Below are 26,671 nucleotides of genomic sequence, written 5' to 3'. Positions count from 1 at the left end.
TTCCTTGGGAATGAAAAGTGGCCAGCCCAGGTTCCTGATGTCAGTTTGTAGGGTTCCCATTTTTATACATCGTTTCCATGTGTTTTGCTGGAGTGTAAATAAAAAAAAAAATTCAATAAATTTGAATCAACCCTAATAATGATGCCCCCCGCTCCGTCCCCTTCCCCCTTTGGGTCCTGTGTTTTTTTGGTGTGGTTTAGTAATTTTTTTTTTCCCCACTGTATTTCTTCTTTGCTTCTTCTCTTAGTTTTCTTTCTGTCACGTCATTTCTGTCCGTCCCTAACTTTGTTTCTGTTTCTCACTGTTTCTAACTCTCTCTCTCTCTGCTTCTCTATTTCCCTGTATGTCTTTTCTTCTGTTTCTCTGTTTCACTATTTCTAACTATTTATTTGTCTCTCTAGTTGATGCTTTTACTCTTTATTTCTTTTTCTCTCCAGCTTCTCTTCTTTTTTTTCTCTATTCTTTTGTCCTCTTTTTCACTCTCACCCTCTTTCTTTTTCACTGTAACCCTTCTCATTTTTTTACTCTTTGCCATTCTTTTCCTATTTCTTTTCGTCTCTTAAGTGCTCTCTTAAGTGCTCTCTTAAGTGCTCTCTTAAGTGCTCTCTTAAGTGCTCTCTTAAGTCCTCTCTTAAGTGCTCTCTTAAGTGCTCTCTTAAGTCCTCTCTTAAGTCTGTCTTTTTCTTTCTTTCCATCTTTTCATTTCTAACTTTGTTTCCCTTTCTAGCTTTCAAAAAGCAGCAGTAGAAACTTTCAGGCTCCCTGGGAGTAAAATAAAAAACAAACATTAAATAATTATTAACAAAAAAAAAGAATTTACTCCCCGGGAGCCTGAAACTTTCTACTGCTGCACCGGACATATAGTTTTTCTTCTTTTTTATATATACCTATACAACCCCTAACTAGTGCTCCACCTGGCACATTACAATACCCACTACCCACATCACCCCCACCATGTAGACACCGCCACCTTGCTGCCCATCACGTGACCCTATGGGCGCCACCATCTTGCTCCCTGTCACATGACCACACAGGTGCTGCCATTTTACTCCCCATCATGTGACCACAGGGGTGCCACCATCTTGTAGGGTTAGGGGTTAGGGTTTGGGTTTAGGGTTTAGGGTTAGGCCCTCAGTGGCCGGCTGCGTCCCAAAATTCAAACGATCGAGGATGTGTCGCAGACCCAAGCTGCCCCCACCTCAAACCTGTGCTGCCCTGACAGTTCCAAGGGAACCCTACAAACTGACATCAGGAACCTGGACTGGCCACTTTTCTTTCCCAAGGAAAATGGCTGACCTTTGCCTCCTGGGGCCTGTGGCCCTGAAGTAGCCGGACACCTCCAAAAATCCAAACGATCAAAGATGTGTCGCAGACCCAAGCTGCCCCGAGCTCAAACCTGTGCTGCCCTGACAGTCCCAAGGGAACCCTACAAACTGACATCAGGAACCTGGGCTGACCACTTTTCTTTCCCAAGGAAAAAAGCTGATCTTTGTTTCCATGGGCCTGTGGTCCTCAGTGGCCGGCTACGTCCAAAAATCCAAACGATCGAAGATGTGTTGCAGACCCAAGCTGCCGTGACCTCACACCTGTGCTGCCCTGACAGTCCCAAGGGAACCCTACAAACTGACATCAGGAACCTGGGCTGGCCACTTTTCTTTCCCAAGGAAAAAGGCTGATCTTTGCCTCCAGGGGTCTGTGGCCCTGACATGCCCTTTTCCCTGGGAAAGAAAAGTGGCCAGCCCTGGTTCCTGATGTCAGTTTGCAGGTGGTGTTTGGCTTTGCCCTGTCCACTAAAATTGTATTTTGCTGCAGCTTTGGTCTGGGATATGTGGACTGCCCCCTCCAAATGTCCCTCTTCCCTCTGCCCTGTTCTGCTCCGTCCCCGTCTCCACCCCTCACCCCTACTTGTCCTTCCAGCCCACCCCTTCCCCAGTCTCTCTCCTCCCTTCACCCCTCCCCATCCCGCCCCTGCCCCATCCCTCACTCCTCCCATGCCCCAGGTGTGACTCCCTGCAGCAGGACATGGGAGCCCGGACTCGTGGGGATAGTGCGGGCCCTCGCAGCAGGACAACACCCAAAGAAAACAGGCAGGGACGACGTCTGTGGGCCGCGCGGTGTCACAAAGGCACCTGGGGCTGAGGGGAGGGGGCTGGAGGGTGACACAGAAGATGGGGGCAGCTGAGAGGCAGAAGGGGTCTTTAGGAGTTAAAAAGGGGGGCTCCAGGGTGGCACAGAGACGCTGAGAGGCTGCGGTGGGAACCTGAGGGTGACACAAGGAGGCTGAGAGGCAGGGGGTGCCTGAGGGACAAAGTGGGGGGGTGCCTGAGGGTGACAGGTGAACCAGCCCTCACAGCACCCTTAACCCCACCCTTAAAACCACCCCTACAAGGGTGGAAAGTGCACGGTGGAGGTTAGGGGGCCACAGGACAGTGTCGGGGGGCTTGGGGTGACACACAGACATTGCGGGCTGAGGGGCAAAAAGGGGGGGACTTGACAGGTGGAGAGCTGACCCTGAGGGTTAGGGGTACAAAGGACAGGGCACGGGGTACCAGGAAGGGTTAGGGTACAGCAGCAGCCCTCACCCCAACCCTAAGCTCACCCTAAACACACCCCTAGAACACCAGTTTTCCTCAACAGCAGCTGCAGGCAGCAACCCTACTGCTGGGACAGCCCCAGAACCCTCCCAGCAGCTGCAGGCAGTGACCCTAATGAAAAGGTAGGGATGATGTTTGCTGGCTAGAGAGTGACTGGTAGAGGTTGGGGACTGAGCACTTTTTTAGGGGTTTTTTAGGGCTTTAAAAAGATATTTTAGGGTTTTTTTCACAGGAGCTTTTTAGGAATTTTCTGTGACTATTTAGGATACTTTTAGGGCTTTTTTAGGGCTTTTAAAAGATTTTTTTTAGGGTATTTTCATGGCTTTCTTACTACTAATTAGAATTTTTATGGGGTTTTTTTGGGGTGTTCTTGGGGCTTTTTTTAGGTCTATTGAGGGTATGTGGAGGACTCTTAGGACTAGGGTATTTTTAGGTCTTTTGAGGGAACTTTTAGGTTTTTTTAGGGTCTTATCAGGGCATTTTAAGTATTTTGGGGTATTTTTAGAGCTCTTTTAGGAATATTGAGGGATTTCTTAAAGGTTTTTTAGGGATATTTAGGTGTGTTTTAGGGTTTTTTTAAAAGTAGGATATTTTTCTTGTATTTTAAGGGTATTCTGAGGCTATTGTTATGTTTTTGTGGGGCTTTTAGAACATTTTGAAGATGAGGGGTTTTTAGGGAAATTTTATGTTTTTTCATGGCACAGCACCTAGAGGCTGAGGGGCACTGTGGGGGCTTGAGGGTGACAGAGGCTGGGAGCTGAGGGAGGCACGGGGAAAGGGGACAGTGGGTGACAGAGAGATGCTGAGGGGGGCAGGGGCAGCTGGAGCATGACACAGAGAAGCTGGGGGCTGAGGGGCAAAGGAGAGGGATTAAGGGTGACGCACAGGAGCTGAGGGGCAGCTGAGAGGGGGCTTGAGGGGCAAAGGGGGGGCTCGAGGGTGACACACAGAGCCTGAGGGCTGGGGGGCAGAGGGAGAGGTTGAGGGGTAAAGGGCGAGGGCTTGAGGGCTGGACAGTGCAGTGGAGATCAGGGCTACAGGGTACAGCTTAGGAGGCAAGTTAGGGTACAGGAGCACCACCTCTCCCCCCAGCCCTAACCTCAGCCTAAGCAGCCCCCCTAACAAGAGCCTTTTCCCTTTTCAGCCCTGCCAGCAGCAGCACCACACAGCAACCCTAACAGCGAGAGCACACCGGAACGCTCCCGCTAGGACAAGGCAGTGACCCTCACACCAGGACAACGACAGAACCCTCAGAGGACAACAGGACCCCCTGGAGAAAGGTAGGGATGACATCTGTGGGCTAGAGAGCACCAGGAAGGCTTTGGAGGCTGAGCAGGTTTCCTTGAGTGTTTTTGCAGGACTATTAGGAATATTTAGGGGATTTTGGAAGGCTTCTTAGGACTTGTCTGGTGTCTTTTAGGGCATTGTTACACCTTCCTAAGGGCTGTTTTAGAATTCCTTAGTGCATTTTAAGGGTCAGGATGAGGGTCAAACAGGCTGAACCACTGGAAATGCAGAGTATTACTGGAATCTAGTGAAATGCTTTGGAAAGGTGCCAGTGGAGGGCACATCCTGGCTTGTTGGGATTTTTTGGAGGTGTCCGGCCACTCAGGGCCACAGGCCCCTGGAGACACAGACCGGTCCTTTTCCCTGGGAAAGAAAAGTGGCCAGCCCAGGTTCCTGATGTCAGTTTGTAGGGTTCCCTTGGGACTGTCAGGGCAGGACAGGTTTGAGGTGGGGGCAGCTTGGGTCTGCGACACATCCTCGATCGTTTGGATTTTTGGAGGTGTCCGGCCAGTCAGGGCCACAGGCCCCTGGAGGCAAAGATCAGCCTTTTTCCTTGGGAAAGAAAAGTGGCCAGGCCTGGTTCCTGATGTCAGTTTGTAGGGTTCCCTTGGGACTGTCAGGGCAGGACAGGTTTGAGGTGGGGGCAGCTTGGGTCTGCGACACATCCTCGATCGTTTGGATTTTTGGAGGTGTCCGGCCAGTCAGGGCCACAGGCCCCTGGAGGCAAAGATCAGCCTTTTTCCTTGGGAAAGAAAAGTGGCCAGGCCTGGTTCCTGATGTCAGTTTGTAGGGTTCCCTTGGGACTGTCAGGGCAGCACAGGTTTGAGGTGGGGGCAGCTTGGGTCTGCGACACATCCTCAATCGTTTGGATTTTTGGAGGTGTCCGGCCACTTCAGGGCCACAGGCCCCTGGAGACACAGACCGGTCCTTTTCCCTGGGAAAGAGAAGTGGCCAGCCCAGGTTCCTGATGTCAGTTTGTAGGGTTCCCTTGGGACTGTCAGGGCAGCAGAGGTTTGAGGTGGGGGCAGCTTGGGTCTGCGACACATCCTCGATCGTTTGGATTTTTGGAGGTGTCCGGCCACTTCAGGGCCACAGGCCCCTGGAGGCAAAGATCAGCCATTTTCCCTGGGAAAGAGAAGTGGCCAGCCCAGGTTCCTGATGTCAGTTTGTAGGGTTCCCTTGGGACTGTCAGGGCAGCACAGGTTTGAGGTGGGGGCAGCTTGGGTCTGTGACACATCTTCGATCATTTGGATTTTTGGACGTGTCCGGCCACTTCAGGGCCACAGGTCCCTGGAGACACAGACCGGTCCTTTTCCCTGGGAAAGAGAAGTGGCCAGCCCAGGTTCCTGATGTCAGTTTGTAGGGTTCCCTTGGGACTGTCAGGGCAGCACAGGTTTGAGGTGAGGGCAGCTTGGGTCTGCGACACATCTTCGATCGTTTGGATTTTTGGAGGTGTCCGGCCACTTCAGGGCCACAGGTCCCTGGAGACACAGACCGGTCCTTTTCCCTGGGAAAGAGAAGTGGCCAGCCCAGGTTCCTGATGTCAGTTTGTAGGGTTCCCTTGGGACTGTCAGGGCAGCATAGGTTTGAGGTGGGGGCAGCTTGGGTCTGTGACACATCTTCGATCGTTTGGATTTTTGGAGGTGTCCGGCCACTTCAGGGCCACAGGCCCCTGGAGGCAAAGATCAGCCTTTTTCCCTGGGAAAGAAAAGTGGCCAGCCCAGGTTCCTGATGTCAGTTTGTAGGGTTCCCTTGGGACTGTCAGGGCAGCACAGGTTTGAGGTGGGGGCAGCTTGGGTCTGCGACACATCCTCGATCGTTTGGATTTTTGGAGGTGTCCGGCCACTCAGGGCCACAGGCCCCTGGAGACACAGACTGGTCCTTTTCCCTGGGAAAGAAAAGTGGCCAGCCCAGGTTCCTGATGTCAGTTTGTAGGGTTCCCTTGGGACTGTCAGGGCAGCACAGGTTTGAGGTGGGGGCAGCTTGGGTCTGCGACACATCTTCGATCGTTTGGATTTTTGGAGGTGTCCGGCCACTTCAGGGCCACAGGCCCCTGGAGGCAAAGATCAGCCTTTTTCCCTGGGAAAGAAAAGTGGCCAGCCCAGGTTCCTGATGTCAGTTTGTAGGGTTCCCTTGGGACTGTCAGGGCAGCACAGGTTTGAGGTGAGGGCAGCTTGGGTCTGCGACACATTTTCGATCATTTGGATTTTTGGAGGTGTCCGGCCACTTCAGGGCCACAGGCCCCTGGAGACACAGACCGGTCCTTTTCCCTGGGAAAGAAAAGTGTCCAGCCCAGGTTCCTGATGTCAGTTTGTAGGGTTCCCTTGGGACTGTCAGGGCAGCACAGGTTTGAGGTGGGGGCAGCTTGGGTCTGCGACACATCTTCGATCCTTTGGATTTTTGGAGGTGTCCGGCCAGTCAGGGCCACAGGCCCCTGGAGGCAAAGATCAGCCATTTTCCTTGGGAAAGAAAAGTGGCCAGCCCAGGTTCCTGATGTCAGTTTGTAGGGTTCCCTTGGGACTGTCAGGGCAGCACAGGTTTGAGGTGGGGGCAGCTTGGGTCTGCGACACATCCTCGATCGTTTGGATTTTTGGAGGTGTCCGGCCACTCAGGGCCACAGGCCCCTGGAGGCAAAGATCAGTTATTTTCCTTGGGAATGAAAAGTGGCCAGCCCAGGTTCCTGATGTCAGTTTGTAGGGTTCCCATTTTTATACATCGTTTCCATGTGTTTTGCTGGAGTGTAAATAAAAAAAAAAATTCAATAAATTTGAATCAACCCTAATAATGATGCCCCCCGCTCCGTCCCCTTCCCCCTTTGGGTCCTGTGTTTTTTTGGTGTGGTTTAGTAATTTTTTTTTTTCCCCACTGTATTTCTTCTTTGCTTCTTCTCTTAGTTTTCTTTCTGTCACGTCATTTCTGTCCGTCCCTAACTTTGTTTCTGTTTCTCACTGTTTCTAACTCTCTCTCTCTCTGCTTCTCTATTTCCCTGTATGTCTTTTCTTCTGTTTCTCTGTTTCACTATTTCTAACTATTTATTTGTCTCTCTAGTTGATGCTTTTACTCTTTATTTCTTTTTCTCTCCAGCTTCTCTTCTTTTTTTTCTCTATTCTTTTGTCCTCTTTTTCACTCTCACCCTCTTTCTTTTTCACTGTAACCCTTCTCATTTTTTTACTCTTTGCCATTCTTTTCCTATTTCTTTTCGTCTCTTAAGTGCTCTCTTAAGTGCTCTCTTAAGTGCTCTCTTAAGTGCTCTCTTAAGTCCTCTCTTATGTCTGTCTTTTTCTTTCTTTCCATCTTTTCATTTCTAACTTTGTTTCCCTTTCTAGCTTTCAAAAAGCAGCAGTAGAAACTTTCAGGCTCCCTGGGAGTAAAATAAAAAACAAACATTAAATAATTATTAACAAAAAAAAAGAATTTACTCCCCGGGAGCCTGAAACTTTCTACTGCTGCACCGGACATATAGTTTTTCTTCTTTTTTATATATACCTGTACAACCCCTAACTAGTGCTCCACCTGGCACATTACAATACCCACTACCCACATCACCCCCACCATGTAGACACCGCCACCTTGCTGCCCATCACGTGACCCTATGGGCGCCACCATCTTGGTCCCTGTCACATGACCACACAGGTGCTGCCATTTTACTCCCCATCATGTGACCACAGGGGTGCCACCATCTTGTAGGGTTAGGGGTTAGGGTTTGGGTTTAGGGTTTAGGGTTAGGCCCTCAGTGGCCGGCTGCGTCCCAAAATTCAAACGATCGAGGATGTGTCGCAGACCTAAGCTGCCCCCACCTCAAACCTGTGCTGCCCTGACAGTCCCAAGGGAACCCTACAAACTGACATCAGGAACCTGGGCTGGCCACTTTTCTTTCCCAAGGAAAATGGCTGACCTTTGCCTCCTGGGGCCTGTGGCCCTGAAGTAGCCGGACACCTCCAAAAATCCAAACGATCGAAGATGTGTCGCAGACCCAAGCTGCCCCGAGCTCAAACCTGTGCTGCCCTGACAGTCCCAAGGGAACCCTACAAACTGACATCAGGAACCTGGGCTGACCACTTTTCTTTCCCAAGGAAAAAAGCTGATCTTTGTTTCCATGGGCCTGTGGTCCTCAGTGGCCGGCTACGTCCAAAAATCCAAACGATCGAAGATGTGTTGCAGACCCAAGCTGCCGTGACCTCACACCTGTGCTGCCCTGACAGTCCCAAGGGAACCCTACAAACTGACATCAGGAACCTGGGCTGGCCACTTTTCTTTCCCAAGGAAAAAGGCTGATCTTTGCCTCCAGGGGTCTGTGGCCCTGACATGCCCTTTTCCCTGGGAAAGAAAAGTGGCCAGCCCTGGTTCCTGATGTCAGTTTGCAGGTGGTGTTTGGCTTTGCCCTGTCCACTAAAATTGTATTTTGCTGCAGCTTTGGTCTGGGATATGTGGACTGCCCCCTCCAAATGTCCCTCTTCCCTCTGCCCTGTTCTGCTCTGTCCCCGTCTCCACCCCTCACCCCTACTTGTCCTTCCAGCCCACCCCTTCCCCAGTCTCTCTCCACCCTTCACCCCTCCCCATCCCGCCCCTGCCCCATCCCTCACTCCTCCCATGCCCCAGGTGTGACTCCCTGCAGCAGGACATGGGAGCCCAGACTCGTGGGGATAGTGCGGCCCTCGCAGCAGGACAACACCCAAAGAAAACAGGCAGGGACGGCGTCTGTGGGCCGCGCGGTGTCACAAAGGCACCTGGGGCTGAGGGGAGGGGGCTGGAGGGTGACACAGAAGATGGGGGCAGCTGAGAGGCAGAAGGGGTCTTTAGGAGTTAAAAAGGGGGGCTCCAGGGTGGCACAGAGACGCTGAGAGGCTGCGGTGGGAACCTGAGGGTGACACAAGGAGGCTGAGAGGCAGGGGGTGCCTGAGGGACAAAGTGGGGGGGTGCCTGAGGGTGACAGGTGAACCAGCCCTCACAGCACCCTTAACCCCACCCTTAAAACCACCCCTACAAGGGTGGAAAGTGCACGGTGGAGGTTAGGGGGCCACAGGACAGTGTCGGGGGGCTTGGGGTGACACACAGACATTGCGGGCTGAGGGGCAAAAAGGGGGGGACTTGACAGGTGGAGAGCTGACCCTGAGGGTTAGGGGTACAAAGGACAGGGCACGGGGTACCAGGAAGGGTTAGGGTACAGCAGCAGCCCTCACCCCAACCCTAAGCTCACCCTAAACACACCCCTAGAACACCAGTTTTCCTCAACAGCAGCTGCAGGCAGCAACCCTACTGCTGGGACAGCCCCAGAACCCTCCCAGCAGCTGCAGGCAGTGACCCTAATGAAAAGGTAGGGATGATGTTTGCTGGCTAGAGAGTGACTGGTAGAGGTTGGGGACTGAGCACTTTTTTAGGGGTTTTTTAGGGCTTTAAAAAGATATTTTAGGGGTTTTTTCACAGGAGCTTTTTAGGAATTTTCTGTGACTATTTAGGATACTTTTAGGGCTTTTTTAGGGCTTTTAAAAGATTTTTTTTAGGGTATTTTCATGGCTTTCTTACTACTAATTAGAATTTTTATGGGGTTTTTTTGGGGTGTTCTTGGGGCTTTTTTTAGGTCTATTGAGGGTATGTGGAGGACTCTTAGGACTAGGGTATTTTTAGGTCTTTTGAGGGAACTTTTAGGTTTTTTTAGGGTCTTATCAGGGCATTTTAAGTATTTTGGGGTATTTTTAGAGCTCTTTTAGGAATATTGAGGGATTTCTTAAAGGTTTTTTAGGGATATTTAGGTGTGTTTTAGGGTTTTTTTAAAAGTAGGGTATTTTTCTTGTATTTTAAGGGTATTCTGAGGCTATTGTTATGTTTTTGTGGGGCTTTTAGAACATTTTGAAGATGAGGGGTTTTTAGGGAAATTTTCTGTTTTTTCATGGCACAGCACCTAGAGGCTGAGGGGCACTGTGGGGGCTTGAGGGTGACAGAGGCTGGGAGCTGAGGGAGGCACGGGGAAAGGGGACAGTGGGTGACAGAGAGATGCTGAGGGGGGCAGGGGCAGCTGGAGCATGACACAGAGAAGCTGGGGGCTGAGGGGCAAAGGAGAGGGATTAAGGGTGACGCACAGGAGCTGAGGGGCAGCTGAGAGGGGGCTTGAGGGGCAAAGGGGGGGCTCGAGGGTGACACACAGAGCCTGAGGGCTGGGGGGCAGAGGGAGAGGTTGAGGGGTAAAGGGCGAGGGCTTGAGGGCTGGACAGTGCAGTGGAGATCAGGGCTACAGGGTACAGCTTAGGAGGCAAGTTAGGGTACAGGAGCACCACCTCTCCCCCCAGCCCTAACCTCAGCCTAAGCAGCCCCCCTAACAAGAGCCTTTTCCCTTTTCAGCCCTGCCAGCAGCAGCACCACACAGCAACCCTAACAGCGAGAGCACACCGGAACGCTCCCGCTAGGACAAGGCAGTGACCCTCACACCAGGACAACGACAGAACCCTCAGAGGACAACAGGACCCCCTGGAGAAAGGTAGGGATGACATCTGTGGGCTAGAGAGCACCAGGAAGGCTTTGGAGGCTGAGCAGGTTTCCTTGAGTGTTTTTGCAGGACTATTAGGAATATTTAGGGGATTTTGGAAGGCTTCTTAGGACTTGTCTGGTGTCTTTTAGGGCATTGTTACACCTTCCTAAGGGCTGTTTTAGAATTCCTTAGTGCATTTTAAGGGTCAGGATGAGGGTCAAACAGGCTGAACCACTGGAAATGCAGAGTATTACTGGAATCTAGTGAAATGCTTTGGAAAGGTGCCAGTGGAGGGCACATCCTGGCTTGTTGGGATTTTTTGGAGGTGTCCGGCCACTCAGGGCCACAGGCCCCTGGAGACACAGACCGGTCCTTTTCCCTGGGAAAGAAAAGTGGCCAGCCCAGGTTCCTGATGTCAGTTTGTAGGGTTCCCTTGGGACTGTCAGGGCAGCACAGGTTTGAGGTGGGGGCAGCTTGGGTCTGCGACACATCCTCGATCGTTTGGATTTTTGGAGGTGTCCGGCCAGTCAGGGCCACAGGCCCCTGGAGGCAAAGATCAGCCTTTTTCCTTGGGAAAGAAAAGTGGCCAGGCCTGGTTCCTGATGTCAGTTTGTAGGGTTCCCTTGGGACTGTCAGGGCAGGACAGGTTTGAGGTGGGGGCAGCTTGGGTCTGCGACACATCCTCGATCGTTTGGATTTTTGGAGGTGTCCGGCCAGTCAGGGCCACAGGCCCCTGGAGGCAAAGATCAGCCTTTTTCCTTGGGAAAGAAAAGTGGCCAGGCCTGGTTCCTGATGTCAGTTTGTAGGGTTCCCTTGGGACTGTCAGGGCAGGACAGGTTTGAGGTGGGGGCAGCTTGGGTCTGCGACACATCCTCGATCGTTTGGATTTTTGGAGGTGTCCGGCCACTTCAGGGCCACAGGCCCCTGGAGACACAGACCGGTCCTTTTCCCTGGGAAAGAGAAGTGGCCAGCCCAGGTTCCTGATGTCAGTTTGTAGGGTTCCCTTGGGACTGTCAGGGCAGCAGAGGTTTGAGGTGGGGGCAGCTTGGGTCTGCGACACATCTTCGATCGTTTGGATTTTTGGAGGTGTCCGGCCAGTCAGGGCCACAGGCCCCTGGAGGCAAAGATCAGCCATTTTCCTTGGGAAAGAAAAGTGGCCAGCCCAGGTTCCTGATGTCAGTTTGTAGGGTTCCCTTGGGACTGTCAGGGCAGCACAGGTTTGAGGTGGGGGCAGCTTGGGTCTGCGACACATCTTCGATCATTTGGATTTTTGGAGGTGTCCGGCCACTTCAGGGCCACAGGCCCCTGGAGGCAAAGACCGGTCCTTTTCCCTGGGAAAGAAAAGTGGCCAGCCCAGGTTCCTGATGTCAGTTTGTAGGGTTCCCTTGGGACTGTCAGGGCAGCACAGGTTTGAGGTGGGGGCAGCTTGGGTCTGCGACACATCTTCGATCGTTTGGATTTTTGGAGGTGTCCGGCCACTTCAGGGCCACAGGTCCCTGGAGACACAGACCGGTCCTTTTCCCTGGGAAAGAGAAGTGGCCAGCCCAGGTTCCTGATGTCAGTTTGTAGGGTTCCCTTGGGACTGTCAGGGCAGCACAGGTTTGAGGTGGGGGCAGCTTGGGTCTGCGACACATCTTCGATCGTTTGGATTTTTGGAGGTGTCCGGCCACTTCAGGGCCACAGGCCCCTGGAGGCAAAGATCAGCCATTTTCCTTGGGAAAGAGAAGTGGCCAGCCCAGGTTCCTGATGTCAGTTTGTAGGGTTCCCTTGGGACTGTCAGGGCAGCACAGGTTTGAGGTGGGGGCAGCTTGGATCTGCGACACATCCTCGATCGTTTGGATTTTTGGAGGTGTCCGGCCACTTCAGGGCCACAGGCCCCTGGAGGCAAAGATCAGCCATTTTCCTTGGGAAAGAAAAGTGGCCAGCCCAGGTTCCTGATGTCAGTTTGTAGGGTTCCCTTGGGACTGTCAGGGCAGCACAGGTTTGAGGTGGGGGCAGCTTGGGTCTGCGACACATCTTTGATCATTTGGATTTTTGGAGGTGTCCGGCCACTTCAGGGCCACAGGCCCCTGGAGGCAAAGATCAGTTATTTTCCTTGGGAATGAAAAGTGGCCAGCCCAGGTTCCTGATGTCAGTTTGTAGGGTTCCCATTTTTATACATCGTTTCCATGTGTTTTGCTGGAGTGTAAATAAAAAAAAAAATTCAATAAATTTGAATCAACCCTAATAATGATGCCCCCCGCTCCGTCCCCTTCCCCCTTTGGGTCCTGTGTTTTTTTGGTGTGGTTTAGTAATTTTTTTTTTCCCCACTGTATTTCTTCTTTGCTTCTTCTCTTAGTTTTCTTTCTGTCACGTCATTTCTGTCCGTCCCTAACTTTGTTTCTGTTTCTCACTGTTTCTAACTCTCTCTCTCTCTGCTTCTCTATTTCCCTGTATGTCTTTTCTTCTGTTTCTCTGTTTCACTATTTCTAACTATTTATTTGTCTCTCTAGTTGATGCTTTTACTCTTTATTTCTTTTTCTCTCCAGCTTCTCTTCTTTTTTTTCTCTATTCTTTTGTCCTCTTTTTCACTCTCACCCTCTTTCTTTTTCACTGTAACCCTTCTCATTCTTTTACTCTTTGCCATTCTTTTCCTCTTTCTTTTCGTCTCTTAAGTGCTCTCTTAAGTGCTCTCTTAAGTGCTCTCTTAAGTGCTCTCTTAAGTCCTCTCTTAAGTGCTCTCTTAAGTGCTCTCTTAAGTCCTCTCTTAAGTCTGTCTTTTTCTTTCTTTCCATCTTTTCATTTCTAACTTTGTTTCCCTTTCTAGCTTTCAAAAAGCAGTAGTAGAAACTTTCAGGCTCCCTGGGAGTAAAATAAAAAACAAACATTAAATAATTATTAACAAAAAAAAAGAATTTACTCCCCGGGAGCCTGAAACTTTCTACTGCTGCACCGGACATATAGTTTTTCTTCTTTTTTATATATACCTATACAACCCCTAACTAGTGCTCCACCTGGCACATTACAATACCCACTACCCACTGCACCCCCACCATGTAGACACCGCCACCTTGCTGCCCATCACGTGACCCTATGGGCGCCACCATCTTGCTCCCTGTCACATGACCACACAGGTGCTGCCATTTTACTCCCCATCATGTGACCACAGGGGTGCCACCATCTTGTAGGGTTAGGGGTTAGGGTTTGGGTTTAGGGTTTAGGGTTAGGCCCTCAGTGGCCGGCTGCGTCCCAAAATTCAAACGATCGAGGGATGTGTCGCAGACCCAAGCTGCCCCCACCTCAAACCTGTGCTGCCCTGACAGTCCCAAGGGAACCCTACAAACTGACATCAGGAACCTGGACTGGCCACTTTTCTTTCCCAAGGAAAATGGCTGACCTTTGCCTCCTGGGGCCTGTGGCCCTGAAGTAGCCGGACACCTCAAAAATCCAAACGATCGAAGATGTGTCGCAGACCCAAGCTGCCCCGAGCTCAAACCTGTGCTGCCCTGACAGTCCCAAGGGAACCCTACAAACTGACATCAGGAACCTGGGCTGACCACTTTTCTTTCCAAGGAAAAAAGCTGATCTTTGTTTCCATGGGCCTGTGGTCCTCAGTGGCCGGCTACGTCCAAAAATCCAAACGATCGAAGATGTGTTGCAGACCCAAGCTGCCGTGACCTCACACCTGTGCTGCCCTGACAGTCCCAAGGGAACCCTACAAACTGACATCAGGAACCTGGGCTGGCCAACTTTTCTTTCCCAGGGAAAAAGGCTGATCTTTGCCTCCAGGGGGTCTGTGGCCCTGACATGCCCTTTTCCCTGGGAAAGAAAAGTGGCCAGCCCTGGTTCCTGATGTCAGTTTGCAGGTGGTGTTTGGCTTTGCCCTGTCCACTAAAATTGTATTTTGCTGCAGCTTTGGTCTGGGATATGTGGACTGCCCCCTCCAAATGTCCCTCTTCCCTCTGCCCTGTTCTGCTCTGTGCCCGTCTCCACCCCTCACCCCTACTTGTCCTTCCAGCCCACCCCTTCCCCAGTCTCTCTCCACCCTTCACCCCTCCCCATCCCGCCCCTGCCCCATCCCTCACTCCCTCCCATGCCCCAGGTGTGACTCCCTGCAGCAGGGACATGGGAGCCCGGACTCGTGGGGATAGTGCGGCCCTCGCAGCAGGACAACACCCAAAGAAAACAGGCAGGGACGGCGTCTGTGGGCCGCGCGGTGTCACAAAGGCACCTGGGGCTGAGGGGAGGGGGCTGGAGGGTGACACAGAAGATGGGGGCAGCTGAGAGGCAGAAGGGGTCTTTAGGAGTTAAAAAGGGGGGCTCCAGGGTGGCACAGAGACGCTGAGAGGCTGCGGTGGGAACCTGAGGGTGACACAAGGAGGCTGAGAGGCAGGGGGTGCCTGAGGGACAAAGTGGGGGGGTGCCTGAGGGTGACAGGTGAACCAGCCCTCACAGCACCCTTAACCCCACCCTTAAAACCACCCCTACAAGGGTGGAAAGTGCACGGTGGAGGTTAGGGGGCCACAGGACACTGTCGGGGGGCTTGGGGTGACACACAGACATTGCGGGCTGAGGGGCAAAAAGGGGGGGGACTTGACAGGTGGAGAGCTGACCCTGAGGGTTAGGGGTACAAAGGACAGGGCACGGGGTACCAGGAAGGGTTAGGGTACAGCAGCAGCCCTCACCCCAACCCTAAGCTCACCCTAAACACACCCCTAGAACACCAGTTTTCCTCAACAGCAGCTGCAGGCAGCAACCCTACTGCTGGGACAGCCCCAGAACCCTCCCAGCAGCTGCAGGCAGTGACCCTAATGAAAAGGTAGGGATGATGTTTGCTGGCTAGAGAGTGACTGGTAGAGGTTGGGGACTGAGCACTTTTTTAGGGGTTTTTTAGGGCTTTAAAAAGATATTTTAGGGGTTTTTTCACAGGAGCTTTTTAGGAATTTTCTGTGACTATTTAGGATACTTTTAGGGCTTTTTTAGGGCTTTTAAAAGATTTTTTTTAGGGTATTTTCATGGCTTTCTTACTACTAATTAGAATTTTTATGGGGTTTTTTTGGGGTGTTCTTGGGGCTTTTTTTAGGTCTATTGAGGGTATGTGGAGGACTCTTAGGACTAGGGTATTTTTAGGTCTTTTGAGGGAACTTTTAGGTTTTTTTAGGGTCTTATCAGGGCATTTTAAGTATTTTGGGGTATTTTTAGAGCTCTTTTAGGAATATTGAGGGATTTCTTAAAGGTTTTTTAGGGATATTTAGGTGTGTTTTAGGGTTTTTTTAAAAGTAGGATATTTTTCTTGTATTTTAAGGGTATTCTGAGGCTATTGTTATGTTTTTGTGGGGCTTTTAGAACATTTTGAAGATGAGGGGTTTTTAGGGAAATTTTATGTTTTTTCATGGCACAGCACCTAGAGGCTGAGGGGCACTGTGGGGGCTTGAGGGTGACAGAGGCTGGGAGCTGAGGGAGGCACGGGGAAAGGGGACAGTGGGTGACAGAGAGATGCTGAGGGGGGCAGGGGCAGCTGGAGCATGACACAGAGAAGCTGGGGGCTGAGGGGCAAAGGAGAGGGATTAAGGGTGACGCACAGGAGCTGAGGGGCAGCTGAGAGGGGGCTTGAGGGGCAAAGGGGGGGGCTCGAGGGTGACACACAGAGCCTGAGGGCTGGGGGGCAGAGGGAGAGGTTGAGGGGTAAAGGGCGAGGGCTTGAGGGCTGGACAGTGCAGTGGAGATCAGGGCTACAGGGTACAGCTTAGGAGGCAAGTTAGGGTACAGGAGCACCACCTCTCCCCCCAGCCCTAACCTCAGCCTAAGCAGCCCCCCTAACAAGAGCCTTTTCCCTTTTCAGCCCTGCCAGCAGCAGCACCACACAGCAACCCTAACAGCGAGAGCACACCGGAACGCTCCCGCTAGGACAAGGCAGTGACCCTCACACCAGGACAACGACAGAACCCTCAGAGGACAACAGGACCCCCTGGAGAAAGGTAGGGATGACATCTGTGGGCTAGAGAGCACCAGGAAGGCTTTGGAGGCTGAGCAGGTTTCCTTGAGTGTTTTTGCAGGACTATTAGGAATATTTAGGGGATTTTGGAAGGCTTCTTAGGACTTGTCTGGTGTCTTTTAGGGCATTGTTACACCTTCCTAAGGGCTGTTTTAGAATTCCTTAGTGCATTTTAAGGGTCAGGATGAGGGTCAAACAGGCTGAACCACTGGAAATGCAGAGTATTACTGGAATCTAGTGAAATGCTTTGGAAAGGTGCCAGTGGAGGGCACATCCTGGCTTGTTGGGATTTTTTGGAGGTGTCCGGCCACTCAGGGCCACAGGCCCCTGGAGACACAGACCGGTCCTTTTCCCTGGGAAAGAAAAGTGGCCAGCCCAGGTTCCTGATGTCAGTTTGTAGGGTTCCCTTGGGACTGTCAGGGCAGGACAGGTTTGAGGTGGGGGCAGCTTGGGTCTGCGACACATCCTCGATCGTTTGGATTTTTGGAGGTGTCCGGCCAGTCAGGGCCACAGGCCCCTGGAGGCAAAGATCAGACTTTTTCCTTGGGAAAGAAAAGTGGCCAGGCCTGGTTCCTGATGTCAGTTTGTAGGGTTCCCTTGGGACTGTCAGGGCAGGACAGGTTTGAGGTGGGGGCAGCTTGGGTCTGCGACACATCCTCGATCGTTTGGATTTTTGGAGGTGTCCGGCCACTTCAGGGCCACAGGCCCCTGGAGGCAAAGACCGGTCCTTTTCCCTGGGAAAGAAAAGTGGCCAGCCCAGGTTCCTGATGTCAGTTTGTAGGGTTCCCTTGGGACTGTCAGGGCAGCACAGGTTTGAGCTGGGGGCAGCTTGGGTCTGCGACACATCCTCGATCGTTTGGATTTTTGGAGGTGTCCGGCCACTTCAGGGCCACAGGCCCCTGGAGACACAGACCGGTCCTTTTCCCTGGGAAAGAGAAGTGGCCAGCCCAGGTTCCTGATGTCAGTTTGTAGGGTTCCCTTGGGACTGTCAGGGCAGCACAGGTTTGAGGTGGGGGCAGCTTGGGTCTGCGACACATCTTCGATCGTTTGGATTTTTGGAGGTGTCCGGCCACTTCAGGGCCACAGGCCCCTGGAGGCAAAGATCAGCCATTTTCCTTGGGAAAGAAAAGTGGCCAGCCCAGGTTCCTGATGTCAGTTTGTAGGGTTCCCTTGGGACTGTCAGGGCAGCACAGGTTTGAGGTGGGGGCAGCTTGCGTCTGTGACACATCTTCGATCATTTGGATTTTTGGAGGTGTCCGGCCACTTCAGGGCCACAGGCCCCTGGAGGCAAAGATCAGCCATTTTCCTTGGGAAAGAGAAGTGGCCAGCCCAGGTTCCTGATGTCAGTTTGTAGGGTTCCCTTGGGACTGTCAGGGCAGCACAGGTTTGAGCTGGGGGCAGCTTGGGTCTGCGACACATCTTCGATCGTTTGGATTTTTGGAGGTGTCCGGCCACTTCAGGGCCACAGGCTCCTGGAGGCAAAGATCAGTTATTTTCCTTGGGAAAGAAAAGTGGCCAGCCCAGGTTCCTGATGTCAGTTTGTAGGGTTCCCATTTTTATACATCGTTTCCATGTGTTTTGCTGGAGTGTAAATAAAAAGAAATATTCAATTAATTTGAATCAACCCTAATAATGATGCCCCCCGCTCCCTCCCCTTCCCCCTTTGGCTCCTGTGTTTTTTTGGTGTGGTTTAGTAATTTTTTTTTTTCCCCACTGTATTTCTTCCTTTGCTTCTTCTCTTAGTTTTCTTTCTGTCACGTCATTTCTGTCCGTCCCTAACTTTGTTTCTGTTTCTCACTGTTTCTAACTCTCTCTCTCTCTGCTTCTCTATTTCCCTGTATGTCTTTTCTTCTGTTTCTCTGTTTCACTATTTCTAACTATTTATTTGTCTCTCTAGTTGATGCTTTTACTCTTTATTTCTTTTTCTCTCCAGCTTCTCTTCTTTTTTTTCTCTATTCTTTTGTCCTCTTTTTCACTCTCACCCTCTTTCTTTTTCACTGTAACCCTTCTCATTTTTTTACTCTTTGCCATTCTTTTCCTATTTCTTTTCGTCTCTTAAGTGCTCTCTTAAGTGCTCTCTTAAGTGCTCTCTTAAGTGCTCTCTTAAGTCCTCTCTTAAGTGCTCTCTTAAGTCCTCTCTTAAGTCCTCTCTTAAGTCTGTCTTTTTTTTTCTTTCCATCTTTTCATTTCTAACTTTGTTTCCCTTTCTAGCTTTCAAAAAGCAGCAGTAGAAACTTTCAGGCTCCCTGGGAGTAAAATAAAAAACAAATTTAAATAATTATTAAAAAAAAAAAAAGAATTTACTCCCCGAGAGCCTGAAACTTTCTACTGCTGCACCGGACATATAGTTTTTCTTCTTTTTTATATATACCTATACAACCCCTAACTAGTGCTCCACCTGGCACATTACAATACCCACTACCCACATCACCCCCACCATGTAGACACCGCCACCTTGCTCCCCATCACGTGACCCGATGGGCGCCACCATCTTGCTCCCTGTCACATGACCACACAGGTGCTGCCATTTTACTCCCCATCATGTGACCACAGGGGTGCCACCATCTTGTAGGGTTAGGGGTTAGGGTTTGGGTTTAGGGTTTAGGGTTAGGCCCTCAGTGGCCGGCTGCGTCCCAAAATCCGAACGATCGAGGATGTGTCGCAGACCTAAGCTGCCCCCACCTCAAACCTGTGCTGCCCTGACAGTCCCAAGGGAACCCTACAAACTGACATCAGGAACCTGGGCTGGCCACTTTTCTTTCCCAGGGAAAAAGGCTGATCTTTGCCTCCAGGGGTCTGTGGCCCTGACATGCCCTTTTCCCTGGGAAAGAAAAGTGGCCAGCCCTGGTTCCTGATGTCAGTTTGCAGGTGGTGTTTGGCTTTGCCCTGTCCACTAAAATTGTATTTTGCTGCAGCTTTGGTCTGGGATATGTGGACTGCCCCCTCCAAATGTCCCTCTTCCCTCTGCCCTGTTCTGCTCCGTCCCCGTCTCCACCCCTCACCCCTACTTGTCCTTCCAGCCCACCCCTTCCCCAGTCTCTCTCCACCCTTCACCCCTCCCCATCCCGCCCCTGCCCCATCCCTCACTCCTCCCATGCCCCAGGTGTGACTCCCTGCAGCAGGACATGGGAGCCCGGACTCGTGGGGATAGTGCGGCCCTCGCAGCAGGACAACACCCAAAGAAAACAGGCAGGGACGGCGTCTGTGGGCCGCGCGGTGTCACAAAGGCAGCTGGGGCTGAGGGGAGGGGGCTGGAGGGTGACACAGAAGATGGGGGCAGCTGAGAGGCAGAAGGGGTCTTTAGGAGTTAAAAAGGGGGGCTCCAGGGTGGCACAGAGACGCTGAGAGGCTGCGGTGGGAACCTGAGGGTGACACAAGGAGGCTGAGAGGCAGGGGGTGCCTGAGGGACAAAGTGGGGGGGTGCCTGAGGGTGACAGGTGAACCAGCCCTCACAGCACCCTTAACCCCACCCTTAAAACCACCCCTACAAGGGTGGAAAGTGCACGGTGGAGGTTAGGGGGCCACAGGACAGTGTCGGGGGGCTTGGGGTGACACACAGACATTGCGGGCTGAGGGGCAAAAAGGGGGGGACTTGACAGGTGGAGAGCTGACCCTGAGGGTTAGGGGTACAAAGGACAGGGCACGGGGTACCAGGAAGGGTTAGGGTACAGCAGCAGCCCTCACCCCAACCCTAAGCTCACCCTAAACACACCCCTAGAACACCAGTTTTCCTCAACAGCAGCTGCAGGCAGCAACCCCTACTGCTGGGACAGCCCCAGAACCCTCCCAGCAGCTGCAGGCAGTGACCCTAATGAAAAGGTAGGGATGATGTTTGCTGGCTAGAGAGTGACTGGTAGAGGTTGGGGACTGAGCACTTTTTTAGGGTTTTTTTAGGGCTTTAAAAAGATATTTTAGGGTTTTTTTCACAGGAGCTTTTAGGAATTTTCTGTGACTATTTAGGATACTTTTAGGGCTTTTTTAGGGCTTTTAAAAGATTTTTTTTTAGGGTATTTTCATGGCTTTCTTACTACTAATTAGAATTTTTATGGGGTTTTTTTGGGGTGTTCTTGGAGCTTTTTTTAGGTCTATTGAGGGTATGTGGAGGACTCTTAGGACTAGGGAATTTTTAGGTCTTTTGAGGGAACTTTTAGGTTTTTTTTAGGGTCTTATCAGGGCATTTTAAGTATTTTGGGGTATTTTTAGAGCTCTTTTAGGAATATTGAGGGATTTCTTAAAGGTTTTTTAGGGATATTTAGGTGTGTTTTAGGGTTTTTTTAAAAGTAGGGTATTTTTCTTGTATTTTAAGGGTATTCTGAGGCTATTGTTATGTTTTTGTGGGGCTTTTAGAACATTTTGAAGATGAGGGTTTTTAGGGAAATTTTATGTTTTTTCATGGCACAGCACATAGAGGCTGAGGGGCACTGTGGGGGCTTGAGGGTGACAGAGGCTGGGAGCTGAGGGAGGCACGGGGAAAGGGGACAGTGGGTGACAGAGAGATGCTGAGGGGGGGCAGGGGGCAGCTGGAGCATGACACAGAGAAGCTGGGGGCTGAGGGGCAAAGGAGAGGGATTAAGGGTGACGCACAGGAGCTGAGGGGCAGCTGAGAGGGGGCTTGAGGGGCAAAGGGGGGGCTCGAGGGTGACACACAGAGCCTGAGGGCTGGGGGGCAGAGGGAGAGGTTGAGGGGTAAAGGGCGAGGGCTTGAGGGCTGGACAGTGCAGTGGAGATCAGGGCTACAGGGTACAGCTTAGGAGGCAAGTTAGGGTACAGGAGCACCACTCTCCCCCCCAGCCCTAACCTCAGCCTAAGCAGCCCCCCTAACAAGAGCCTTTTCCCTTTTCAGCCCTGCCAGCAGCAGCACCACACAGCAAACCCTAACAGCGAGAGCACACCGGAACGCTCCCGCTAGGACAAGGCAGTGACCCTCACACCAGGACAACGACAGAACCCTCAGAGGACAACAGGACCCCCTGGAGAAAGGTAGGGATGACATCTGTGGGCTAGAGAGCACCAGGAAGGCTTTGGAGGCTGAGCAGGTTTCCTTGAGTGTTTTTGCAGGACTATTAGGAATATTTAGGGGGATTTTGGAAGGCTTCTTAGGACTTGTCTGGTGTCTTTTAGGGCATTGTTACACCTTCCTAAGGGCTGTTTTAGAACTCCTTAGTGCATTTTAAGGGTCAGGATGAGGGTCAGACAGTCTGAACCACTGGAAATGCAGAGTACTACTGGAATCTAGTGCAATGCTTTGGAAAGGGGCCAGTGGAGGGCACATCCTGGCTTGTTGGGGATTTTTTGGAGGTGTCCGGCCACTCAGGGCCACAGGGCCCTGGAGGCAAAGATCAGCCTTTTTCCTTGGGAAAGAAAAGTGGCCAGCCCAGGTTCCTGATGTCAGTTTGTAGGGTTCCCTTGGGACTGTCAGGGCAGCACAGGTTTGAGCTGGGGGCAGCTTGGGTCTGCGACACATCTTCGATCGTTTGGATTTTTGGAGGTGTGCAGCCACTCAGGGCCACAGGCCCCTGGAGACACAGACCGGTCCTTTTTTCCCTGGGAAAGAGAAGTGGCCAGCCCAGGTTCCTGATGTCAGTTTGTAGGGTTCCCTTGGGACTGTCAGGGCAGCACAGGTTTGAGGTGGGGGCAGCTTGGGTCTGCGACACATCTTCGATCGTTTGGATTATTGGAGGTGTCCGGCCACTTCAGGGCCACAGGCCCCTGGAGGCAAAGATCAGCCTTTTTTCCTTGGGAAAGAAAAGTGGCCAGCCCAGGTTCCTGATGTCAGTTTGTAGGGTTCCCTTGGGACTGTCAGGGCAGCACAGGTTTGAGGTGGCGGCAGCTTGGGTCTGCGACACATCTTCGATCCTTTGGATTTTTGGAGGTGTCCGGCCAGTCGGGGCCACAGGCCCCTGGAGGCAAAGATCAGCCTTTTTCCCTGCGAAAGAAAAGTGGCCAGCCCAGGTTCCTGATGTCAGTTTGTAGGGTTCCCTTGGGACTGTCAGGGCAGCACAGGTTTGAGGTGGGGGCAGCTTGGGTCTGCGACACATCTTCGATCGTTTGGATTTTTGGAGGTGTCCGGCCACTTCAGGGCCACAGGCCCCTGGAGGCAAAGATCAGCCTTTTTCCCTGGGAAAGAAAAGTGGCCAGCCCAGGTTCCTGATGTCAGTTTGTAGGGTTCCCTTGGGACTGTCAGGGCAGCACAGGTTTGAGGTGGGGCAGCTTGGGTCTGCGACACATCCTCGATCGTTTGGATTTTTGGAGGTGTCCGGCCACTTCAGGGCCACAGGTCCCTGGAGACACAGACCGGTCCTTTTCCCTGGGAAAGAGAAGTGGCCAGCCCAGGTTCCTGATGTCAGTTTGTAGGGTTCCCTTGGGACTGTCAGGGCAGCACAGGTTTGAGGTGGGGGCAGCTTGGGTCTGCGGACACATCTTCGATCGTTTGGATTTTTGGAGGTGTCCGGCCACTTAGGGCCAGAGGCACCTGGAGACACAGACCGGTCCTTTTCCTTGAAAAGAGAAGTGGCCTGCCCAGGTTCCTGATGTCAGTTTGTAGGGTTCCCTTGGGACTGTCAGGGCAGCACAGGTTTGAGGTGAGGGCAGCTTGGGTCTGCGACACATCTTCGATCATTTGGATTTTTGGAGGTGTCCGGCCACTTTCAGGGCCACAGGCCCCTGGAGGCAAAGATCAGCCTTTTTCCTTGGGAAAGAAAAGTGGCCAGCCCAGGTTCCTGATGTCAGTTTGTAGGGTTCCCTTGGGACTGTCAGGGCAGCACATGTTTGAGCTTGGGGCAGCTTGGGTCTGCGACACATCTTCGATCGTTTGGATTTTTGGAGGTGTCCGGCCACTTCAGGGCCACAGGCCCCTGGAGACACAGACTGGTCCTTTTCCGTGGGAAAGAGAAGTGGCCAGCCCAGGTTCCTGATGTCAGTTTGTAGGGTTCCCTTGGGACTGTCAGGGCAGCACAGGTTTGAGGTGGGGGCAGCTTGGGTCTGCGACACATCTTCGATCATTTGGATTTTTGGAGGTGTCCGGCCACTTAGGGCCAGAGGCACCTGGAGACACAGACCGGTCCTTTTCCTTGAAAAAGAGAAGTGGCCAGCCCAGGTTCCTGATGTCAGTTTGTAGGGTTCCCTTGGGACTGTCAGGGCAGCACAGGTTTGAGGTGAGGGCAGCTTGGGTCTGCGACACATCTTCGATCATTTGGATTTTTGGAGGTGTCCGGCCACTTCAGGGCCACAGGCCCCTGGAGGCAAAGATCAGCCATTTTCCCTGGGAAAGAAAAGTGGCCAACCCAGGTTTCTGATGTCAGTTTGTAGGGTTCCCTTGGGACTGTCAGGGCAGCACAGGGTTGAGCTGGGGGCAGGTTGGGTCTGCGACACATCTTCGATCGTTTGGATTTTTGGAGGTGTCCGGCCACTCAGGGCCACAGGCCCCTGGAGACACAGACTGGTCCTTTTCCCTGGGAAAGAAAAGTGGCCAGCCCAGGTTCCTGATGTCAGTTTGTAGGGTTCCCTTGGGACTGTCAGGGCAGCACAGGTTTGAGGTGGGGGCAGCTTGGGTCTGCGACACATCCTCGATCGTTTGGAGTTTTGGAGGTGTCCGGCCACTCAGGGCGACAGGCCTCTGGAGACAAAGACCGGTCCTTTTCCCTGGGAAAGAAAAGTGGCCAGCCCAGGTTCCTGATGTCAGTTTGTAGGGTTCCCTTGGGACTGTCAGGGCAGCACAGGTTTGAGCTGGGGGCAGCTTGGGTCTGCGACACATCTTCGATCGTTTGAATTTTTGGAGGTGTCCGGCCACTCAGGGGCACAGGTCCCTGGAGACACAGACCAACTATTTTCTTTGTGAAAGAAAAGTGGCCAGCCCAGGTTCCTGATGTCAGTTTGTAGGGTTCCCTTGGGACTGTCAGGGCAGCACAGGTTTGAGGTGGGGGCAGCTTGGGTCTGCGACACATCTTCGATCGTTTGGATTTTTGGAGGTGTCCGGCCACTCCGGGCCACAGGCCCCTGGAGGCAAAGATCAGCCATTTTCCTTGGGAAAGAAAAGTGGCCAGCCCAGGTTCCTGATGTCAGTTTGTAGGGTTCCCTTGGGACTGTCAGGGCAGCACAGGTTTGAGGTGGGGGCAGCTTGGGTCTGCGACACATCCTCGATCGTTTGGAGTTTTGGAGGTGTCCGGCCAGTCAGGGCCACAGGCCCCTGGAGGCAAAGATCAGCCTTTTTCCTTGGGAAAGAAAAGTGGCCAGCCCAGGTTCCTGATGTCAGTTTGTAGGGTTCCCAGTTTTATACATCGTTGCCATGTGTTTTGCTGGAGTGTAAATAAAAAAAAAAATTCAATAAATTTGAATCAACCCTAATAATGATGCCCCCCGCTCCCTCCCCTTCCCCCTTTGGCTCCTGTGTTTTTTTGGTGTGGTTTAGTAATTTTTTTTTTCCCCACTGTATTTCTTCCTTTGCTTCTTCTCTTAGTTTTCTTTCTATCACGTCATTTCTGTCCGTCCCTAACTTTGTTTCTGTTTCTCACTGTTTCTAACTCTCTCTCTCTCTGCTTCTCTATTTCTCTGTATGTCTTTTCTTCTGTTTCTCTGTTTCACTATTTCTAACTATTTATTTGTCTCTCTAGTTGATACTTTTACTCTTTATTTCTTTTTCTCTGCAGCTTCTCTCCTTTTTTTCTCTATTCTTTTTTCCTCTTTTTCACTCTCACCCTCTTTCTTTTTCACTGTAACCCTTCTCATTTTTTTACTCTTTGCCATTCTTTTCCTATTTCTTTTCGTCTCTTAAGTGCTCTCTTAAGTGCTCTCTTAAGTCCTCTCTTAAGTGCTCTCTTAAGTGCTCTCTTAAGTCCTCTCTTAAGTGCTCTCTTAAGTCGTCTCTTAAGTCCTCTCTTAAGTCTGTCTTTTTCTTTCTTTCCATCTTTTCATTTCTAACTTTGTTTCCCTTTCTAGCTTTCAAAAAGCAGCAGTAGAAACTTTCAGGCTCCCTGGGAGTAAAATAAAAAACAAACTTTAAATAATTATTAAAAAAAAAAAAGAATTTACTCCCCGGGAGCCTGAAACTTTCTACTGCTGCACCGGACATATAGTTTTTCTTCTTTTTTATATATACCTATACAACCCCTAACTAGTGCTCCACCTGGCACATTACAATACCCACTACCCACATCACCCCCACCATGTAGACACCGCCACCTTGCTCCCCATCACCTGACCCTATGGGCGCCACCATCTTGCTCCCTGTCACATGACCACACGGGTGCTGCCATTTTACTCCCCATCATGTGACCACAGGGGTGCCACCATCTTGTAGGGTTAGGGGTTAGGGTTTGGGTTTAGGGTTTAGGGTTAGGCCCTCAGTGGCCGGCTGCGTCCCAAAATCCGAACGATCGAGGATGTGTCGCAGACCCAAGCTGCCCCCACCTCAAACCTGTGCTGCCCTGACAGTCCCAAGGGAACCCTACAAACTGACATCAGGAACCTGGGCTGGCCACTTTTCTTTCCCAGGGAAAAGGACCAGTCTTTGTCTCCAGGGGCCTGTGGCCCTGAGTGGCTGGACACCTCCAAAAATCCAAACGATCGAAGATGTGTCGCAGACCCAAGCTGCCCCCAGCTCAAACCTGTGCTGCCCTGACAGTCCCAAGGGAACCCTACAAACTGACATTAAGAACCTGGGCTGGCCACTTTTCTTTCCAAAGGAAAAAAGCTGATCTTTGTCTCCAGGGGCCTGTGGCCCACAGTGGCCGGACACCTCCAAAAATTCCGAACGATCGAGGATGTGTCGCAGACCCAAGCTGCCCCCAGCTCAAACCTGTGCTGCCCTGACAGTCCCAAGGGACCCCTACAAACTGACATCAGGAACCTGGGCTGGCCACTTTTCTTTCCCAAGGAAAAAGGCTGATCTTTGCCTCCAGGGGTCTGTGGCCCTGACATGCCCTTTTCCCTGGGAAAGAAAAGTGGCCAGCCCTGGTTCCTGATGTCAGTTTGCAGGTGGTGTTTGGCTTTGCCCTGTCCACTAAAATTGTATTTTGCTGCAGCTTTGGTCTGGGATATGTGGACTGCCCCCTCCAAATGTCCCTCTTCCCTCTGCCCTGTTCTGCTCTGTGCCCGTCTCCACCCCTCACCCCTAATTGTCCTTCCAGCCCACCCCTTCCCCAGTCTCTCTCCACCCTTCACCCCTCCCCATCCCGCCCCTGCCCCATCCCTCACTCCTCCCATGCCCCAGGTGTGACTCCCTGCAGCAGGACATGGGAGCCCGGACTCGTGGGGATAGTGCGGCCCTCGCAGCAGGACAACACCCAAAGAAAACAGGCAGGGACGGCGTCTGTGGGCCGCGCGGTGTCACAAAGGCACCTGGGGCTGAGGGGAGGG

This window comes from Vidua macroura, chromosome 9 (genome assembly GCF_024509145.1).
Source record: "Vidua macroura isolate BioBank_ID:100142 chromosome 9, ASM2450914v1, whole genome shotgun sequence".
NCBI classification, from domain to species: Eukaryota; Metazoa; Chordata; class Aves; order Passeriformes; family Viduidae; genus Vidua; species Vidua macroura.
This window is presented reverse-complemented; position numbering follows the sequence as displayed.